Genomic DNA, 9,238 nt, shown 5'->3' with positions numbered 1-9,238 from the left:
AAAATTCTTATATATCTCAGGAATTGGATTCAGGGTAGATTTTAGAGTTTGTCAACAAAAGATTTTAGAGTTTTTTGTCAACAAAAGCCAGCTAGTTTATTGTTTTTCCTATAATCGATGTAAATTTTTTCTTTCTTACAATAAAATAAAAAGAATTTTTCCAGCAAATGGTTAAATGAGGGAAAATAGACCATAAAAAGAATTTTTTCCAGCAAATGGTTAAATGAGGGAAAATAGACCGTGCAAATGAAATTTTAGATATAAATTAAAGTTTAAAATTTAAATTAGCACCGTTGAAAAGTTTTATCCGAATACATTCTTTAATATCAATATAAAAATATATAGTGTTAATTTTACAGGAAGAAACATATGATTTTAATTTGCAACTTAAAATACTAAAATTTCAATTTATATAATAATAAAATATCTTAACCTGTAATCAAGCATTATTATTGACTAAAATGTGACGTATTTTACATGTAACAGTCTTTTAATTATGATTTTTTTTAATTTCCTACTCTTCCTCTGTATCAGAGTTGAGTGTTTTAATATCATTAACATCACTTGTGCAGGTCAACAAATCAATTGAAATGATCCATACAGAAGATAAATTGATTCCAACGGCACTTTGATGTACATGTGCATGAAAGAACAAAACGAACAATATAATAATGTAAAGTATCAAGAAGGAAAGTTGGTAAAAACAAAAGCAGGGGAAAAAAGAATTTTATTTGAATAAATTTATTGAAAGGTATCTTTATATCATTTGAATTCTGTACTTTTAATTTTATCAGTTATATTATTTATGTTAAAATAAATATATTGTAATCGCCCACCATTCCACGACTCAGTCAAGCTAGCTAATTATTCTAAGGGAAAAATTACTATTTAGTCTATCAAGTTTTAAATAATTATCTAAATAATCTTTGACGTTTAATATAATATATAACTAATCTCCAATATTTTAGTCTGTCTAATTAAAAGGTCCTTTCCGTTTAAAAATTTGATGTTTTGCCGTTAATTAAGACTAAAATATTAAAATACTCTTCCCTCACTAACGTGGATAAGTATGAACTTCCCAAGCAAGGGAAACGAATATATATTAAAAATAATGGCCTTTTGTCGTAATGGGTGTGACGTCTTTCCTAAAAATTATATTAAAAAATGTAGAATAATTAAATACCATCGCATGGCGAATTCAGCTACTTAAACTTAAAGCCCTCAGCAAAAGACCAATTTTTGGTCTCGTAGGGGTTTGGGACAGATTCAGATAGAGAAAGAATGGAAGCTGTAGGTGTAGTTGGCAGTGGTGGACTATGCGTCCCTGCGTCATCCATTAATCGCTCATCAACCCACACAACTTACAGCTTATCCTTCGTCCCTGGCAAGAAGCTTGGCCTACGCAGTAGTCACCTAGCAGCATTCCATTCACCATCCCATCTTTTCTCTTATTCCCCTTCACGTCCTTATAATGGTAAGCACCGCAAGCCTACGAAAACCCATATCTTTCTTCCTCATTTGGTTGCTTCCCTATGAGAACTGGGTGGAATTTATAATATTTGCGAAAATAGTGGCAGCCCAGTTCCCACGCTTGCAATACTTATGCAATACATATTCACATACCTTTTTGTGTCTCTTAGATCCTAATGTCTGCTTTTTTTTCCACACTTGTAATACATATTCACATATCTTCCTTCCCATGCTCCATCGGCTGCGCTTGAAGAAGACCTGCAAATCCTATTTTGGGTTTGGGTATTTTCCCCTTTTTTTTCCTTTCTCTGCGGTTTGTAAAAATAAATATGGTCAAACCTCCTTTATTTTCATGCACAGTTCAATAAGGGCATAATATGTCCTTATAAAATGTTTCTCTTTGTTTTTAACTGATTTTAACTGCAAAACACTAAGTTTTTGGATGAAGAACTTTTTAATTAGACGGAGTAAAATGTTGGGGACTAGTTATATATTATATTAAACGTTGCGGATTACTTAAATAATCATGTAAAATCTGATGGATTAAATAATAATTTTCCCTTAGAATAATTGTCTATAAAGATGCAATTAATTTACATATCGGAAGCAGCAATCAAAGTTAAGCCCATAGATTTCATTCTTACAGGTTCTTTTGCTTTCATCAATTTCTGCAAAAACATGAGTTCTGATATTTCGGCAGCAACATCAACCACCAAAAGGTAAATTGACTAGCTCCTATAAACTCATTTCTATTTCTATTTTATTTTAATTTTTTTTGTATTTTCTTACTATGAAAGTGAAATTTGTCTATCCAATTTCTACTACAGTTCTATGTCGAAATAATATTATAATTTATGAAAATTTGTAGACTTGATGGGAAGGTTGCATTGATAACCGGTGGAGCTAGCGGCATTGGAGAGTGTACGGCCAGGCTATTTGTAAAACATGGAGCCAAAGTTCTGATTGCAGATGTACAAGATGATCTTGGGCTATCGCTCTGCCAAGAATTCAGCTCTCCAGAAACCATTTCTTATGTTCACTGTGATGTAAGTAGCGACTCTGATGTAAAAATGCTGTGGATTTAGCGGTCTCCAGGTATGGAAAGCTCGATATAATGTACAATAATGCTGGAATTGGAGGTAATCCAGACCCAAGAATCTTGTCAACTGAAAATGAAGATTTCAAGAAAGTCTTTGATGTAAATGTGTTTGGTTCTTTCTTGGGTGCCAAGTATGCAGCTAAGGTTATGATCCCAAACAAGAAAGGTTGTATATTATTTACTTCAAGTTTAGCTTCTGTTTCTTGTTCAGGTTCTCCACATGCATACACCGCATCAAAACATGCAGTGGTTGGGCTTGCAAAGAACTTAAGTATAGAATTGGGGCAATATGGCATCAGGGTTAATAGTATTTCACCATTTGGAGTTGCAACTCCGCTGCTAAGAAATGCTGTTGGAAATAAGGAGAAGAAAGAAGTTGAGCAAGTGATTGCATCAGCTGCGACACTGAAAGAAGTGATATTGGAACCTGAAGATATTGCAAATGCAGCTTTGTATCTTGCAAGTGATGAATCCAAGTATGTTAGTGGAATTAACTTAGTGGTTGATGGAGGTTTTAGTCTCACCAATCCGTCATTTGCAATAGCAATGCAAAGCTTGTTTTCTTAAGATTGAGAAATTTTGCTCGAGATATTATGTACCGGTTATGAATAAATTTCTACAGTTCCTGTTCTATGTACCCTTTTCTCAATAAAAGAGTTTTTCTTATCAATAAAACGAAGCATTATTTTCACTTCAAGCGTTTCGTCAATCACCGATGGAAATGTTCCTCATTTGTATTTATAGAAGGTGACCCATTTTTATCTACATTGATTTTGAGGGATTAGATTTATCTACATTCATGTATGGAATCATTCATAGAGTAAACCAATTAAAGTCAGTCAAATAACTAAATAATAATGAATAAGACAAACAAGAGTCTCATTAAAAAGGACAAATTAATAACAGTAGCAGTTAACTATTTGTGTGATGTGTACATAGTCTTATGCGAAGGGTAGGTAAATAATGTAGGTTGAGTGATTATTGCAAGGGACTCTTCGGCAATACTAACTATTTTAATAATTGTTAATGGTTTTACGAGTTGTTAACAGTTTTAATCGCCGTTAATTGTTAATTGTTAGATATTAGTTTTTAGTCGTTAACTGTTTATATAAGTGGGAAAAATTTACTTAGACTAGGTTCATGGTCCCATTCATGGACCAAATCAATGAAAATAGGTTTTAGACTAGGTTCATGGTCCATTCATGGACCAAATCAATGAAAATAAGGTTTTTTTTTTATTGAAACGAGAGTATTTCTGACCATACGCGGGAAAAAAGGGATAAAGTCGCCCTGTCTAGGCAAGGAATTTCCATATAAGTGTTCAAAGTAAACGTGTTTGAAAAAAACTATCTGTTTGATTAGGTGTTGATATAACTATCTAGAGTAAAAGTAAAAATATTCGGTAAAAATAACTGTTTGATTAACTGTTGAATTTTAAATGATAAAAAATGACATTTAAATATTGAGTTAGAATTTTAACTTATGACTGTAAAAGTGAACTCATTGTAAAAAAAGAAAAGATAATTTATATAATATGCTCTTACTTTTCTATCAAAAGAATGTCAATTTATAATGTGCAGTCCAATTTTATAAATTGAAATCATTATCATTTCTAAAATGACTATATAATTTCCTCACATATTCCCCTATTAATTAAGCATAATATAAGTTAATTAAGTACAGAATCATCAAAAAAATTTCAATTAAAAAATAAAAACTCTAAACGTTAGATAAACGCTATTTATCCACTAACAGCTATTTTATATATTATCTTATCGAACAATATACTCTCTCTAGCCCATTTTGTTTGCTAGTTATTCCTTTTTTGGATGTCCCAAAATATTTATAAGGTTTCTAAATTTATATCTGTAAATAATTATTTTTCCTATGATAACTTTTATGATCATTCATTAAATGAGGACTTCTATTAATATCTTCAATGAGTTAAGGGTAAAAAAATGGTAAAATAATTTTTATTGACTAAATTCTTAATATGGATATTTTGTCAAACTATGCAAATAAAATGGGATGAATGAAGTAATTTACAAAAATAATATTTTAACGTAATTAAAACTCTAAAAGCTTCCTCAAATGTTATTGCCGAACAAAAACATAAGCGTGTGAATGATTTGAGTACAGTGGTTGATGGAGGTTATAACACCACTAATGTGGCTATTTGAGAGAAAGCCAAAAAATACTTCCTCAAATGTCTAAAGTATATGTGTGTCTCATCTATCTTTTATATTTATATATTCATTTTCTATTTTATTTTTCAAGTAACGACCTCTAGAAGATCATGGTTTAATATAAGAAAAAGATACTTTTAAAGAGATATAGTCACGAATCTTGAAATGATAATATTTTTATATACAAGAGTATGGAGATTTGTGATAATATTAAAAAATTTTAATTTTATAATTAAATAAGTAACTAGACTCTTTTTTTTTTTTTCAAAATCTAAATTTTAATGCCCATTGTTTTCATTAAGTCTGAAGGCTGTCAACGTACTTTTTTTTTCTTACAATATTCATATTTAAATAGAAGGCTTGGGTACATGTAGCTCTTGCCACACGTATTATAAGAGAAAAATAAAAATGGGTCTCCAAGTTATAGCGAAATTAATACATAAATCCCTGCATGTTTAAAAAGTGATTCAGTTATCCCTAAGGTTATGGTCCGTCCAATAAAGAAATCCTTACTATCAATATTTTAGCACTTTTGCCGATAGTCAGACTAAAAATAAGTGGTCTATGGAGAGAGAATAAAAGAAAAAGAATGCTCATACCCTTAATGACATGGGTTATAAGCATTAATCTAGCTTAATGTTTTCAAATGATATATTGTGTTGAAGTTAGGGGATTAGGATTTAGGAGAGCATCCTACCATGTCCATCGGTGATAGTGGATGGCCTAGATTTAATAATGTAAACTGTCAAGAAGGAAAGTGGAAAAAAAAAAAAAAAAAGCAGGGGAAAAAGAATTTTATTTGAATAAATTTTGTGAAAGGTATCATTATATCATTTGAATTCTGTACTTTTAATTTTATCAGTTATATTATTTTATGTTAAAATAAAAATATTTTTATGTATATATTTTCTCATTGGATGAGTAACTTCTTTTTTTTTTATAATCCTCATATTTAATAAAATATTTAGTTCTTTACTTGAAAGCAATTATAATTACATGAAAATTAAACATTGTAAAGGTCAGAAATGGCAACTTTCCATAATCTACCAACTACTTTTATAGTCCGTTTGGAACAAATGAATCATGGTCGTAGAATTCATTTGTAAATAAATTTCAAATAAAATTTATTTGCAAATGAATTTGTTATGTTTGGCATGCCACCATTTAAAATAAAAAATTCAATTGAATTCTACAAAATTATATTTGGAATAAATTTTTAAGTGAAAATTCATTTGTCTTCATTTCTTATAACACCCTTGACATAACAATTTAACAAAAATAAATAAAAAATACCAATTATATATTATATAAATATAATAACTTGTGATTTTTTTATTAAAATATAATAATAAATTTCATATAAATGTCACGACCCGATTCCATGGGCCGGACCGGCACTTGGGCCCAGGTAAGCTTAAGGCCCCGAGGCCCGTAGTAAGCCTGAAACACTAAAAATTTATTATCTCAATATAATTTAAACATTCAGCCCATATCTATAGGAAAATAAACCTCAAAATTTTATTAAATCTCGGCCCAAATTTATCAGCTACAACATTCCACAGTTCGGGCCCAATTAACAATACATCACATTTTTAATATGGGCTCACATAATTATTTCGTTTATGTTAATACACGAATAAATGTACGTAAATCCTACAACTGCGGAGTCACTAACTGTTCGATATACATAGCTTATACATATAGTTACATAGCAATATAATTATGGAACTAGGAAAACTTCTTAACAGCCCTGCGGCGAAGAAACATAGCTTAAACCGAATTAAAGAGAAACTTACTTCCCGAAAAATTTAAACAAGACATGTGAGTTTTCTAAGGAGTAATAATTATTGCACAACACACGCAGTCACACAAATGTGTAAACATATCAATCTAGTCATCCGACTAGTTCTATGCTCACGCTGCCAGTCACACAATGACATATCACCAGCACTCACAATCATAAATATCTTCATATAATCACATCACATAGAAATTGGTCTGTGGCGTCACCGAAACCCCCGATGAGCCGTCCTCCCACATGACTCATCCTCTCACGACGTGTGCACCAGGGAGCCAATCCCCCATTCTGGCCGACCGGTCTAATCCTCACTTGACCAGTCCTCTCATTGTTTTTCCATTTTCTCTTTCTTTTCCATACTAATAGGAGGCAAACCGGTGGTCTCCATCCAATCTAGATCATCATGTGCTCACAACAGGAGGCCACCCTGTGGGCTACAATCAAATCTAGACTATTAGGTGCGCAACAATAAGCGGCCATCCTGTGGTTAACGGTAACGGTAACGGTAGGTGCACACGGGGGGCGCCGATCTCCCCATACATGGCCGACGGTAGTCCGTCCTCACAATCCCATGGTGACCCACTTCATCCCAATTCCACACAAACATGGCAAAACATTATCACATCACAACTAATAAACATTGCAATTAAATGAAAATATATTGATCAGCTAAACATCGTAATGCAATGCACAATTAGACATCCATACTCAAATGCAAATAAATAAATAAATAAATAAATAATATTAACAATAAATGACAATGATAAAATAAATAATAATAATAATAAACAATAATAATGAAATAAATAAGTAAGTGAATAATTGAATGAATAATGATGATAATCATAAAATAATTAGAGTACTCTATTTATTATGTATTAATTAAAACCAGTCTAGGTTCTTTCGAAATTTCGGTAGCACCTCCCTAAAATTAGGACTATCTACCTGTATAAATATCACAATAATACTATATATTTATCAATCAATGCACGCAGCCCATCTGTCTGGCAATTCACAACAACTCAACCCGTCCGCCATAACCTTATTTTTCAATCATTAGATCAATCAATTCAGACAGCCCATCAAATTCAAGCTACATATATCATCCATCACACTTACATATATACACTTAATAATTTCAACTAATTAACCTCCAAGCGTGATTCAATAATAGTATTAAGTGTCCTATAACTATTTACTTTAAATTATAACTTCTCCTAACAATATTTATTAAAATTCCTAAATTAACTTACATAAATATTAGTTAGGAATTCTTATCTCAATATCAAACTTCCTAATTATAATATAGCTCATTTAATTTATTTGGCAATGTTCTAAACTAATTTGCAATTACGTTATTCTAAAATCCTAAACCAGTTAACTAATCATATTCGCTATCGCAATTACCTCACACTAACCAATCTAATTTATTTACAAAAGACTATAAATATTCCTTATATTTTTAAGCTATTTCAATAACCTAATTTCTCATTATTCAACTAGTTTATTTAATTACTCAATTAAATTCATTAATCAATTAATTCTTTATAGATAAAAATTGAGAATTGAGTCTTAAAGCTTACCAATTGAGAATCGGGTGACGATTCCATGATCAACTCAGAGAGAAGAGACTTCTGTCTCTCAGGGCCTTACCGGAGTATCGTCGGCCGGTCACCGGACCGCCGCCGCCAACCGCCGTGCACGGTAGCCGGAAAGTCGCGAATGCCCAAAAAATTGCAAGGTTACCACCACCCGACTCCAATTTTCGTGAGGAGTCCAAATCTACTATTAGTTTGTTGAGCCAGTGGCTCGCTTGGCCGGATCAACCTCCACAGTCACCTTCAAGCCGCCGTCCATGGTGGTTTATCCAAACGCAAGCAAAAGCACAAATTGATGAAGGGGAAATGTTCATAGGGAGGAGAGGAGTCGATCGAGACCTTAGGTTCACCTTGAGCCCGTCGGAAATGGCAAGAAGTCGTCGGAGATCGAAGAGCGTGACTGTCGGAGGAGATGGCCTCGATTCGCGCCGCTGGAGGTCCAATCGGAGCTATTGGAGGTTGGAAACGTGTCCAGCTTCGCCAGAGGAACCGATCGCCACCTTCTTCTTGCTGAACGTGGCCGGGAACGGAAAGGAGAGGGAGGAGGGGAGGGGTTGTCGCGCCCTGGAGAGGGAGAAGAAGAAGAAAAGAAAAGAAAGAAAGTATGTCGGTTTTTAGATCATTCCGGTTCGATTCGAACCGGTTTGGTCTGATTCAATGATTTGGCTCAATTCTTGCTCGGTTTGCAGGTTTTTCACTTATTTTCAGATTATTCCTGTGGTTTCCGAAAAGATCGATTTGATTCCCGGGTTCAATTCGATTTATTGTAATTATTTAGTTAGGTTAGAAAACATTTCCCTCATTTACTCAATAATAATAAAAATAGTAATAATAGTGATATTTGATTTTAGAATAATTAATTTATATATTTTTAATAGATTATCGCTGGTGTTTCATATTATTCTTGAAAATTCTAACTGTTCTCAAATCGAAAATTTCTGCATAATCTCTTTTGGGCTTGGGCCTAATTTGAAAATTTGGGCTCAAATCGAGACTGTATTGCACTTGCAGCCCACACGGCCAAATTTTGCGATTTTTGATTTAATAAAAATTTGAATGTTTTGAAAATAAAAATTCGGGGTATTAC

At 32.4% G+C, this 9,238-nt stretch overlaps 1 pseudogene across 1 annotated transcript; it reads left to right on the top strand.

The window, feature by feature from the left end:
* The first annotated feature begins 1,207 nt into the window (after positions 1-1,207).
* LOC149498135 (short chain aldehyde dehydrogenase 1-like) lies at positions 1,208-3,260 on the top strand (annotated as a pseudogene). The gene is made up of 3 exons (XR_016319401.1): positions 1,208-1,474; positions 2,117-2,189; positions 2,339-3,260. The product of XR_016319401.1 is annotated as a short chain aldehyde dehydrogenase 1-like (transcript).
* The last annotated feature ends 5,978 nt before the right edge of the window (positions 3,261-9,238 follow it).

Source organism: Jatropha curcas, chromosome 2 (genome assembly GCF_041381405.1).
Source record: "Jatropha curcas cultivar XTBG-Jc1 chromosome 2, XTBG_Jcur_1.0, whole genome shotgun sequence".
NCBI classification, from domain to species: domain Eukaryota; kingdom Viridiplantae; phylum Streptophyta; class Magnoliopsida; order Malpighiales; family Euphorbiaceae; genus Jatropha; species Jatropha curcas.
The sequence above is the reverse complement of the archived record's forward strand: the minus strand, read 5'-3'. Positions and strand labels throughout refer to the sequence as shown.